Here is an 11,978-nt window from a genome sequence, read left to right as displayed (position 1 = left end):
CCAGGAAGGGAAGTTAGGTGGATGAAGTTTCCTTTTAACTCCCCACATAAATCACACAAGAGCACTATATTAAACCTAGGTAGACTACCAGTTTAGTGAGTTAGCTGTTCTCAGCCCGAGTAGCAGCTGGGATCCTGAAATTGGCCTCAGCATCCTTGCACTTCAGAAGGAATATTCAGCCCGAGGGCCCAATCCTGATCGCTAGACAGTGACTCTCGTTGGAAAGTAATACACGAGGACATCGGCTGATCACAAGATTTGGTTGGTTGGTTGTGATGCCCTCTGTAATAAATAAATAAATAAAAGAACGAACTTACATTTATATTTCACCATTTCACGACCTCAGGACGTCCCAAAGCGCTTTACAGCCAATGAAGTACTTTTGAAGTGAAGTCACTGTTGTAATGTAGGAGGCATGGCAACCAATCTTCACACAGCAAGATCCCACAAACAGCAATGAGATTGCTGACACCCCTAGTCATGCCCCGATATGAAGACTACCGGGGTGAAGTACCAGAGGTCACCTAGCGCCTGTGGAACTGTACCCCAGCAAGAGACTGCACCTTCAGGAAAGGAGAGGAGAAAATCTATACCAAGAAAAAGAAAAGGAAAAGCTTATGGGTTGAATTCGTGCCACGCGATATTAGCAACAAAATGTGACCGTATGAAATTCTTCTTATCTTCAGTGTGGCTTTATAATATGTCTTGTTAACTAACTCCAGGCACAAGTCCGCACCCTTTCAGTGTGAGTCGGGTCTGTTTAAACACCCCTCTCAAACTCTGAACCTGCAGCAAAAGATCTTCATTAACGCGCAAGGTGTTAACTGCTCGCAGCACTTAATATTCCAAGATGTTTCCTCTTCATATTTCAGGAGCTGTCTGTGGTACATACATCACCCGCTGGGCCATTCTGTCAGTCCCACTCATTTAATTAGCTAATTACAACCTGCTGACATTAAACACGGAATATGGTGTTCAGAGGAAGATTTTTTTTCAATTCAAAATATTATTTAGCCCCAGCGAACATCTGATATGCGCTCCCTGAGGGTACTGAGTGGTAACTGGTCCCTCCAACACAGACAGTCCCTCGCTAATCTGTTTTGGGCTGCAGTAAAGCGGTGCCATCTGTCATTGCTTGTGCAGTCGGATTGCAGAGCAACACTGTGACGGAATGACTGGAAGATATCTGACGTCCAGGAGATCGCTGGTCTGAAGCACAGACATCAGTGGCTTCATGTTTGGGATGGGCCTGTGGTGCACGAGCTGACTGCTGCGTGTTTCCTGTCAAGTGATGCTTAAAAATGAATCACGTAAACACTTTTTCCCTCCAGTTTTTCTTCCCCCTCCTCCTCACCTGAAGGGACCAAGTTACCTTGAGGTACCGGTTCCATAGGAGCCAGCAGCACCCACCCCACCCCCATCCCCACCCCCCAACCTGGCCTTCTTGGGCCCCATACTTTGACAGCACTAGATTGTAACATAGGAAGATAGGAACCGGAGGAGGCCATTCAGCCCCTCGGGCCTGTTCCACCATTCAATTCAATCATGGCTGATCTACACCTCAACTCCATTTGCTCCACATCCCTTGATCCCCTTACCCAACAAAAATCTATCGATCTCAGTCTTGAAAATTTTAATTGACTCGACATCCACAGCCTTCTGGGGGAAGAGACTTCCAGATTTCCACTATCCTTTGTGTGAAAAAGTGCTTCCTGATTTCATTTCTAAATGCCCGAGCTCTAATTTTAAGATTATACCCTCTTGTTCTGGATTACCCTACCAGAGGAAATAGTTTCTCTGAAGAAAAAGAATTGTATCTACATAGCACCTTTCACAACCTCAGGACATCCCAAAGTGCTTTACAGCCAATGAAGTACATAGTCACTGTTGTAATGTAGGACAGCCAATTTGCACACAGCAAGGTCACACAAACAGCAATGCAACACACAACCAGATAAGCTGTTTTAGTGATGTTGGGTTGAAGGATACATTTTAGCCAGGAGACCAGGGAGAACTCCCCTGCTCTTCTTTGAAATAATACCAAGGCATCTTTTATGTCCATCTAAGAAGGCAGGCTTAACGTCTCACCTGAGAGATGTCACCTCCAACAGTACAGCACTCTGTCAGTAATCCACTGGAATGTCATACTAGATTATGTATACAAGTCTCTAGAGTGGGACTTCGGTCTCAGAGGCGAGAGTGCTACCCACTGAACTACGGCTGACACCTACCCTATTGAACCCCTTAATCATTTCAAATACCTCGATTAGGTCAACGCTCAACTCAAGAGAATACAAACCAGGTTCATGCATCTAGCCTCATAATTTAACTCCAAGGTCAATATATCCTACCTGAGGTGCAGTGCCCAAAACTGAACGCAGCACTCCAGATAAGATCTGAGTAAGGCTCCATATGAGTGAAGCAACACTTCCTAAGTTGACTAAGTTCCTCCCCTTGACTTATTTTTAGGTTGCCTTGTACCGCTGGTATTTTGTCCTCTTCCTATGAAAGTGTATACATAATACTTATTATAAGTCTGCCATTTCCTTATTATCCATTATAGTCTCGCCTGCATCTGTCTATAATGGGCCCACATTCTCCTTTCCTACTCTCTTTCTCTTAATATATTCATAAAAACTTTTACTGCTAACTTTGATATCCCTTGCGAATTTTTTTTCATATTATTTTCATATCTGCGTGTCAGCAGTCAATTTGACCACAAGAGCATCATGAACAAAAGAAAGACAGAATTTGCATGAATATAGCACCTTTCACGATGTCTCAAAGCTCTTTACAGGCAATTAAGTACTTTTGAAGTGTAGTTGTAATGTAGGAAACGCAGCAGCCAATTTGCACACAGCAAGGTCCCACAAACAGCAATGAGATAATGACCAGGTAATCTGTTTTAACAATGTTGGTTGAGGAATAAATATTGGTTACAGGGAGAAATCCCCTGCTCTTCTTCAAATAGTGCCATGGGATCTTTTACGTCCACCTGAGAGGGCAGACAGGGCCTCGGTTTAACATCTCATCCAAAAGATGGCACCTCCGAAAGCATAGCACTCTCTCGGTACTGCACTGGAGTGGCAGCCTAAATTTTGTGCTATAAGTCTCTGGAGTGGGGACTTGAACACATAACCTTCCAACTCAGAGGTAAGAGAGCGACCAACTGAGCCACAACAGACACCAAGACTTAGCCTGTCCATGTTCACAGAGGAACACTGGTGATGATCAGAAGCAGAAGCCCTGGCTAATTTTCTTTCTCCCATCCTACCTCAGGACGACTGAATCTTTTGAGATATTTACCATTTGTTTTGTGCCCAGTGTCAAAGTTTTTAACTGCTGATCCTAACATGGCTAGTGGAATAGAGAAGAAGAAACTCCCTTCTTAGATATGGGCCTTGCATTAGCATTTGTTAAAAAACGTTGGCCATGGGGCTCCACTGTGTATAAGAACACACTTTTAGGAATTTCCAACACGGGTTGCGGGACAGCTGTCAGGTACAGGAATCCTGGCGAATTTTCCTCTCTTAAACCCAAGGCCGCTGGAGCCAATTGTAGCGTCCCTGTGGCCGCCCCAAATGAGGTCAACTAACTCGGTACAGGCTGGGAATTAAATTTGGAGATCTTCCTGGTCTTTATGGCCCAGCTAAACACTGCATAAATTCACTGGCCCAGAAATTCCATACAATAGGTTGTGTCGGATTTGCACCAATGGAATTGTGCCCACCGATGCTCAGCAGAGCTGAATCTGCCAGAATTTCATGGGTCAACTCATGTCCATTTCCATTGGAGGATCTCCAGAGTAAATCCCTTGGAAATTAGAGTGCAGCCTTTTTAAAAAACAGTTCTGGCTGAGGGCTGCAGCAGCAAGATGGGAAAGTGTTGGGATCATTGAGTTGACTGGATGGGTCATATGTCGTTTTGTCCCACTTTATAAGAATATCTTCCATTGGAGGACCTGGCACAGACAGCTGAAAAAGGGACAAGGGCAATGCAAGGAGGAAGGGAAGAAGAGCTCACTATTTTAGTGAGACTGATCTCCAAACACAGCTTGAGGAGACTAAACACAGGAGAGACAGATTGCTGAGTCTGCATGGGAGAGCACCTCAAAATCATGTCTCTTGGGCCATGTGGAGAGAGCTAACGCTGGCATTGGGTGCCAACTCTCTCACCCCAGAACTGCAGACCAGTGCTGCAAGAAGTTCAATGATGTGGTCACTCACCCTTTTCTTTCTTGGGCATCAGTACAGTCTTTTACATAGAATTACATTGAATTTACAGCACAGAAACAGGCCATTCAGCCCAACTGGTCTCTGCTGGCGTTTATGCTCCACACGAGCCTCCTTCCACCCCACTTCATCACACCCTATCAGCATATCCTTCAATTCCCTTTTCCCTTATGTGTTTATCTAGCTTCCCCTTAAAAGTATCTATGTTAATGACCTCAACTACTCCATATAGCAGCAAGTTCCACATTCTAACCACTCTCTGGGTAAAGAAATTTCACCTGAATTCTTTATTGGCTTTATTAGTGTCAGCTGTGGCTCAGTTGGTGGCACTCTCACCTCTGAGTTAGAAAGTTTGTGGATTCAAGTCCCACTCCAGAGACTCTGAGCACATAATTCAGGCTGACACTCAGTGCAGCATTGAGGGAGTGCTGCACTGTTGGAGGTGCCATCTTTTGGATGAGACATTAAACTGAGGCCCTGTCTGCCCTCTCAGGTGGACATAAAAGATCCCATGGCACTATTTGAAAAAGAGCAGGGGAGTTCTCCCTGGTGTCTTGGCCAATATTTATCCCTCAACCAACATCACTAAAACAGATCATCTGGTCATTACCACATTGCTGTTTGTGGAACCTTGTTGTGCACAAATTGGCTGCAGCGTTTCCTACATTACAACAGTAACTACACTTCAAAAATACTTCATTGACTGTAAAGCGCTTTGGGACGTCCTGAGGTTGTGAAAGGCGCTATATAAATACAAGTCTTTCTTTTTATCTCATATTTATGTCCCCTACTTTTGGACTCCCCCGCAAATGGAAACATCTTCTCTACATCTTCATCCGTTAAAATTAAGAGCTGCGTAACTAATCTTTCACACTGCAGTATGGTTAGAGGGGGCACTAACTAGGGATCTTACTGTTTGAATAACCATCTCCCATAACAGCACTGACTTGCATTCAGAACTTCAAAGCCTCTTCCTTCACTTTAACAGCTGTCCAATGTTATCTGGGAGATCGTCTTCAATTGCTGGTCTTCACCTAGTTCACACAAAGAGTCAAATTTGGTAGCAATTAATTCTTGGAGCTTTCCGGAAGGAATACACTCTGCTCAACTAAGAACCCAGAAATATTCAAGGAATTGAGTTGTCACCTATGGCAGCTGATGTGTCCCCAAGGAACGAGATATAACATGTCTCCTCAGCTGAATAGCATATATTCCCAAATTAATAATGTTTGGGTGAAGGATGACTGCTATGAAGTGAGTTGTTATGATCTGGAATGCACTGCCTGAAAGGGCGTTGGAAACAGATTCAATGGTAATTTTCAAAAGGGAATTGGAAAAATACTTAAAAAGGAAAAATTTGCAGGGCCATGGGGAAAGAGTGGGGGAGCAGGCCTAATGGGATAGCTCTTTCAAAGAGCCAGCATAGGCACGATGGGCCGAATAGCCTCCTTCTGTGCTGTATGATTCTATGAAGTATTGGTTGGGCAAGTGAGTTGTTGCAATGAGTGATCTGTTATTGCTCAGACACCGACATTTTCCCTGCTGCTGGGACTTCATAATCTAAAACTGGGGTGTTGGGTCAGCAATCCTGCTACACTCAGCAAGTGTAGAAATTTGTCACAGGATGTTGCACCTCAGCAAGTCACCGGCTCGAAGTCGAAAGGACTGAGGTTGAAATGAAGGAAAGATAGTGATTTAATTATCCCTGTTTAGTGTCTGAAGTTCATTAAATATTTACACCCAGGAGAGATTCCTGTAATATAAAAATAACGAGGGGCACTCAGAACAGTGATAAGGAGTGGGATTATTTCTTGCTCCTCTGGAAGGAAAAGACAGACTGGAACAGAAATTGCAATTTCGAACAGGGTTGAGTTGGCGAACCCAGATAGGGAGAGTTTGACAGACCCTAGCACAGAAAGGCATGACTTTAACTTGATTGTATCAGAAGCAAGATGAGGCTGAGAGAGAGAGAGAGACCTGGGACATCAGCTACACGGGGATGATTAGGAATTAGTGTGGCTTTTAGCTCATTGAATTTTGTTATGATATATAACGATGGAAATGTGGGACAGTTAATTCACCACTGTTTAGATACGTATTTCTTTTCACTTTCCCCTTTACACCACTTTCCACCTCTCTTGTTTTATCGCTCTCCTATTTATTGCTACAACACTTTTCTTTCCTGTATTGTTTGCTCTTCTGCTTGGGGAGATTGTCAGTGCGGGGGTGGGGGCGTTAGTAATGGGTCACAGAAACAAAAAACATTGAGAAATTAGGAGGGTAAGGGCTCTGAAAAACCTTCAGCTTTTAGTGGCTCTATCCTTACCGTGGGTATCCTCTTGTTACTAATGTGCCTATAGAAAGCACCTTTTTATTGCTAATGTTCCCTCACACTCGCTCCTAACCTTTCTAATCTCTCTTTTTGTAGGTTACCTGTACATTTTTTGGCCGTGAAATTTGGCAATGGTTTTCCCGACCTCCTGTCGTAACATCGGCAAAAAAACCATCGGCGCCCTGAATAGAAATGGCGTTAGCAGCTGAAGACGGTGAGCTGAGCCCGAATTTGCTGGCAAAATAACGGCGAGTTTAATGGCGCTCGCCATTATTAATGTGTAAGTTACCCAGAAACTTGCGGTGAGGAAGAGGTACTCTGTGAATTGCCACAAGTTACTGGATGATTTGCATCGCTCCGCCGTTAACCTCATGAAAACGGCAGCTCACCCTCAACCTCCCCGTGAGCTTCATAAAGTTGCTGCATTTGCGCATTAATTGCCAATTAAACTCGCCACAGAAAGTTAGGGCTGGTAATTAACAGCGTAAATACCTTTTTAATGATGAGATTTACATCCCTGCAATACCAATCAACCTCTTTAGCCCAGAAAGGGAACAATTAAAACTGTGGAGTCTCATTCCTACAGGTAGTAAATTGTTCTTAGAGATTTTTAAAAAAAATTCTTACTTTTCCTTTCTGTCTCTTTTTTCTCTCTCTCTTAATCCAATCTTTCTTTCCCTCCCTTTATTTCCCTAGCTGTGCCTGATTTGACTCTAATGCACCCTATTTCCTTCTCCGTCTTCTGTTTCTTTCTCTATCCTTAGATCTCATTGGTTAAGGAGATAGACTGTTGGTTCCGTCATTTACTGAGGTCCCAGATGCCCCGTTGCCCTCGGTTACCAGCTCACACTTCCAGCAGCTTACAGGGCAAACATTTTTTGAACTGAAAGGTGAAGGGAAAAGTCTAACCAAGGGGGCACGCTGCGAGATGTCCTGCTTCAGCAAATTCTGGGCCTATAGCATTTCTCTGGGACTATGGCGGGACACCAAGAGAACCCCCAGGGAATTTCAGGGTCTTTAGATTCGTCTTGGCTTTCAATTTGTGTTTATTATTTGATACATTTTATTTTTGGAGGTTTTTAGTGAGGTGAATGAAGTACAGTCACGATGACTGTACCTCTGATTATTTTCGGTGGACTGTAACTCGAAAGGAAACTGGAATTGTGGAGAAAGCGTTTGCGTAATATAGTGGCAATTAACAAAAGTAGAAAATAACCAATTGGAAAGGAGAAAAATACAGAAAATAAACACTTAGCCAATGAGGAAGAAAAAAATTGACAAACTCAATCGACATGACATAGACCCATTCACAAGGCACAAGAAATGTTACTATAAGGACATAACTTGTACTTCTGATAGGTTCTGACTGTGCTGCCTGTGATATCTTGTATGATGATATATAACCTGCATTTACTTGGAAAATGCAAACAAGATATACAGGTTAAAAAATGGGTCTCATCCATCATTGTGTAGGGGATTTTCAGGAAGGGTATTTTCTTTATGCTAAACTGTAACTTTATCCACGAGACAGATTGGGTGTTAAAATTGTAATCCTTCAAATTATGCTGTGCAACGTGGATGCATCTGTACGAAATTCCTTTGTCTGTTATTTTAACAAAGTGCTAACCTGTTTATTTTAAAAGGAATTTCACATGAATGCATTAAATGCTCAGCTGCTAATAAACGCACAGCGTAATTTCAAAGCCACGATATCATACATCAGAACCACAGGATGTTTGATCCAACAAAGTGCAGTGGTGAGAGAGCACAAAAACAGTTCACTGCACGAGTATCGCAGTCCATTTAATGCACAACCTCTTCTCATTATAAATAATGACATTTACTTTTTTCCAACAGCAATGTCCTCCATCTGCAACTAAGAAAGAAAAAGATTGAATGGAACAACAGTCAACAAGGTGTTGAAGTGATAATTTTACATTTGAAATTCCACAGTTGCATCTAATTGTAAAAGGTTCTCATAGTCGCTTACCATGAACATTGCCTTTCTTCTGCACCATGTACTGATGTACATGGAGCATATCTTAGTAGGTCATTGATCCCTTCATTAAGAACAGGTGACATCCGATGTTTTGTGTGTTTAAATGGTTGCACGATGTATTCGGTATCATTAGATCTAATTACACCCCTGGTTAATTATAGAACATGATTAATTACAACAGGTACATTGCTCTCTGGATTATCACATCTCCCAGATGTCACAGTTATCTCCTCCTCGCATCTCCTCATGTTTGGGTTTCAGGGAAAGTCAATCTAACCTGCGGGTTTGCAGCCTTTTATATTATAGCCTACTCCCAATTGCCAGCATTATTCTATTCACCAACAACTGCTGGAAGATGATAAAAGATGGATGCAAATTAACATGTTATTTATCGGATTTACTGGAGGCAGTAAAGACATAGATCTTCATCTACACCATTTAAAACATGTGGTTTATTGCCACCCTGCTACACTGCAGGTAACAGGTATACAGAGCAGATGGCTTGTAAACAATTACACAGTTATGTTGGTTAGCCAAATGGAGTTTTGCAGCTGCCCTGTGTTTACACTCACTCTAATCCAATTAGGGTGTTTGAAAATGGAGAGGAGAATCACACTTCAAAGGGATTAGGAAATCGATGTAATTTAATCTATCCCATGTCCAAGATTCTCCATGGAAGCATTATCTTTATTGGGGGGTGGTGAATGGATTTCATCTTTTAGCTTTGCCCCTGATTCCAGTTCTTATGATGTCTGCCAGATGTTGGCAAGTCAATATTACTTTGTATAATATATGCCACAGTCCTATCTCCAGGTTATCTGAGCACAGAGGCCTGGTCTCTGTCCAGCTTGCTTGTTGATATGAGTTCAGTTTAGCATCCTCCTTCCTTAGAAGATTTGATTGTTTCTCCATCTTATCCTGGAAATGCTGCTCTGCTGGCCATTCACTACTGAATCCCAACCTGTTCATGCATTATGTAAACTGTAGTCAGGACCAAGTGTAATGGTCCATCTGTATTTCCAATAAGTTTATCTGACCATGAGGAACATTGGAAGTAATGGTCAGAGATGGAGAAGTAAACTATGTGCTAGAGTGTTCTACTGAGTTCCTTTTTGATGACAGACTGTAAAAGCAGAGTTCAATCTCATTAATTGATGAAATGGAGAATGTTTGGGAGGCTAGTGTGAAATTGTCATTCTCTACTGGAGGAAGGCCAGACACAGCAATGGCTGCTACTTGCTCTGAGGTTGTCTAACGGTACACTTGCAGCTTCTAAGATGACTCTGTGACTCATTAGCTGTACAGTAGTAATATCAAAGCCAGGTAGCATCTAATGGCATTATTGGATGTGCTGTCTTTTGGATGGTTTGTATAGCACTCTCTCCTCTGAATCAGAAGTTGTGGGTTCAAATCACACTCCAGACACTTAAACACAGAATCTAGGCTGACACTCCTAGTGCCAGTACTGAGGGAGTGCATGGCACTATTTTGAAGAAGAGCAGAGGAATTCTCCCCAGTATCCTGACCAATATTTATCCTTCAACATCACTAAAAAAAGTTACCTGGTTATTATCACAATGCTGTTTGTGGGATCTTGCTGTGCGCAAATCGGCAGCCGCGGTTCCTACATTACAACAGTGACTACACTTCAAAAAGTACTGAATTGGTTGTAAAGCGCTTTGGGACGTCCTGAGGTCATGAAAGGCGCTATAGAAATGCAAGTCTTTCTTTCTTTTCTCTTTTTGTTTAAAGAACACTCATGCAGCCCTGGGCTTCCTTTATCTTCATTTTACTTTTTAGTCCTTCCTTCATCAGCCTTGGTAAAAGCTGCTGATGGGCCAAGATGCCTTTTAAACCTTTTCAAAGGCATTCATAATTTTTGTCACCCTATTCTGCCACTGCCCTTTAATTTCACTCATCACTTTACCTTACACGCGATTTTCTGCTGCCACTTGGGCTAATGTTTGACTATCGGGCAGCTGACTAACAGTGCTGATAGCCTACACGGCCCAGGCCCTGACCAGTTAGAAACATAGAAAATAGGAGCGGGAGTAGGCCCTTCGAGCCTGCTCCGCCATTCAGTACGATCATGGCTGATCCTCGATCTCAATACCATATTCCCGCTCTCTCCCCATACCCCTTGATGCCTTTTGTGTCTAGAAATCTATCCAGCTCCTTCTTAAATATATTCAGTGACTCGGCCTCCACAGCCTTCTGTGGTAGAGAATTCCACAGGTTCACCACCCTCTGAGTGAAGAAATTTCTCCTCACCTCGGTCCTAAATGTCCTGCCCCGGATCCTGAGACTGTGACCCCCTCGTTCTAGCCTAAGGTGGCAAATGGGGTCCTATTTACATCATAGGCCCACGCTTTGTATATTAATAAGGGCCTGAAACAGGCAGGCATATTGGACGCCCGGCGGTAGGACCCATTCAAAATGGAGCGGGCCCCATCGTCATGGTAACCGAGGCGGTAAGGCAGCCGTTGCCGCCCTGTTAATGCCAGGAGTTGCAGGCAAAAATTGAGCCATGAGTTTTAAACAGCAGCAGCCGTCATTGCGCACCATGATGTAGCCCACACACACGAGATGAATCAACGATTTATAGATCAGTTAGTCCATCATCCATTGTGGGGAAAATGCGCCGGGGAAAATGCGCCAGGGCAATTTCTGAAACATCGGCCCAGGTTTTACTGGAGTGGGGCATCTCGCTTGTTAGATTTTTTTTTCCCTCATCCTGCAGCTCGAAAAATTTTACGTCGCAAATTGCTAGAAGTGCGAGCTGATAACCGCGCGGCGAGGGAAACGGGGGATCTGGGACCTCAGTAAACGGTCCATCTCCTTAACCAATGAGGTTTAAGGATAGAGAAAGAAACAGAGGAACAATGGAGAAGGAAATAGATGAATTAGAGTCAAATCAGGTACAAAAAGAGAAATATAGAGCGGGAAAGAAAGATTGGATTAAGAGAGCGAGAAAGAAAAAAGAGACAGAAGGGAAAAGTAAGAAAAAAAATTAAAATATCTCTATGAACAATTAACTACCTGTAGGAATGAGGCTCCACAGTTTCAATTGTTCCCTCTCTGGGCTGGAGAGGTTGAGAGCAGGAACATAAATCTCCTCATTAAAATTCCCCCTACGTCGTTAAATACCAGCCCTAACTTTCTGTGGCGAGTTTAATTCATTTTAACGGCTCAAATGCAGCAATTTCTTGAAACTCACGGGGAGGTTGAGGGCGAGCTGCTGTTTTTGCGAGGCTAACGGCGGAGCGAAGTAAATCATCCAGCAATTTGTGGCAATTCGCAACTCACGGGGTAGCTCTTCCTTGCCACAAGTTGCTGGGTTATTTACGCACAAATAACGGCATGCGCCATCAAACTCGCTGTTATTCTGCCAGCAAATTCAGGGCCAATTTTAATA

This window comes from Heptranchias perlo, chromosome 8 (assembly GCF_035084215.1).
Source record: "Heptranchias perlo isolate sHepPer1 chromosome 8, sHepPer1.hap1, whole genome shotgun sequence".
Lineage (NCBI taxonomy): Eukaryota > Metazoa > Chordata > Chondrichthyes > Hexanchiformes > Hexanchidae > Heptranchias > Heptranchias perlo.
The sequence above is the reverse complement of the archived record's forward strand: the minus strand, read 5'-3'. Positions refer to the sequence as shown.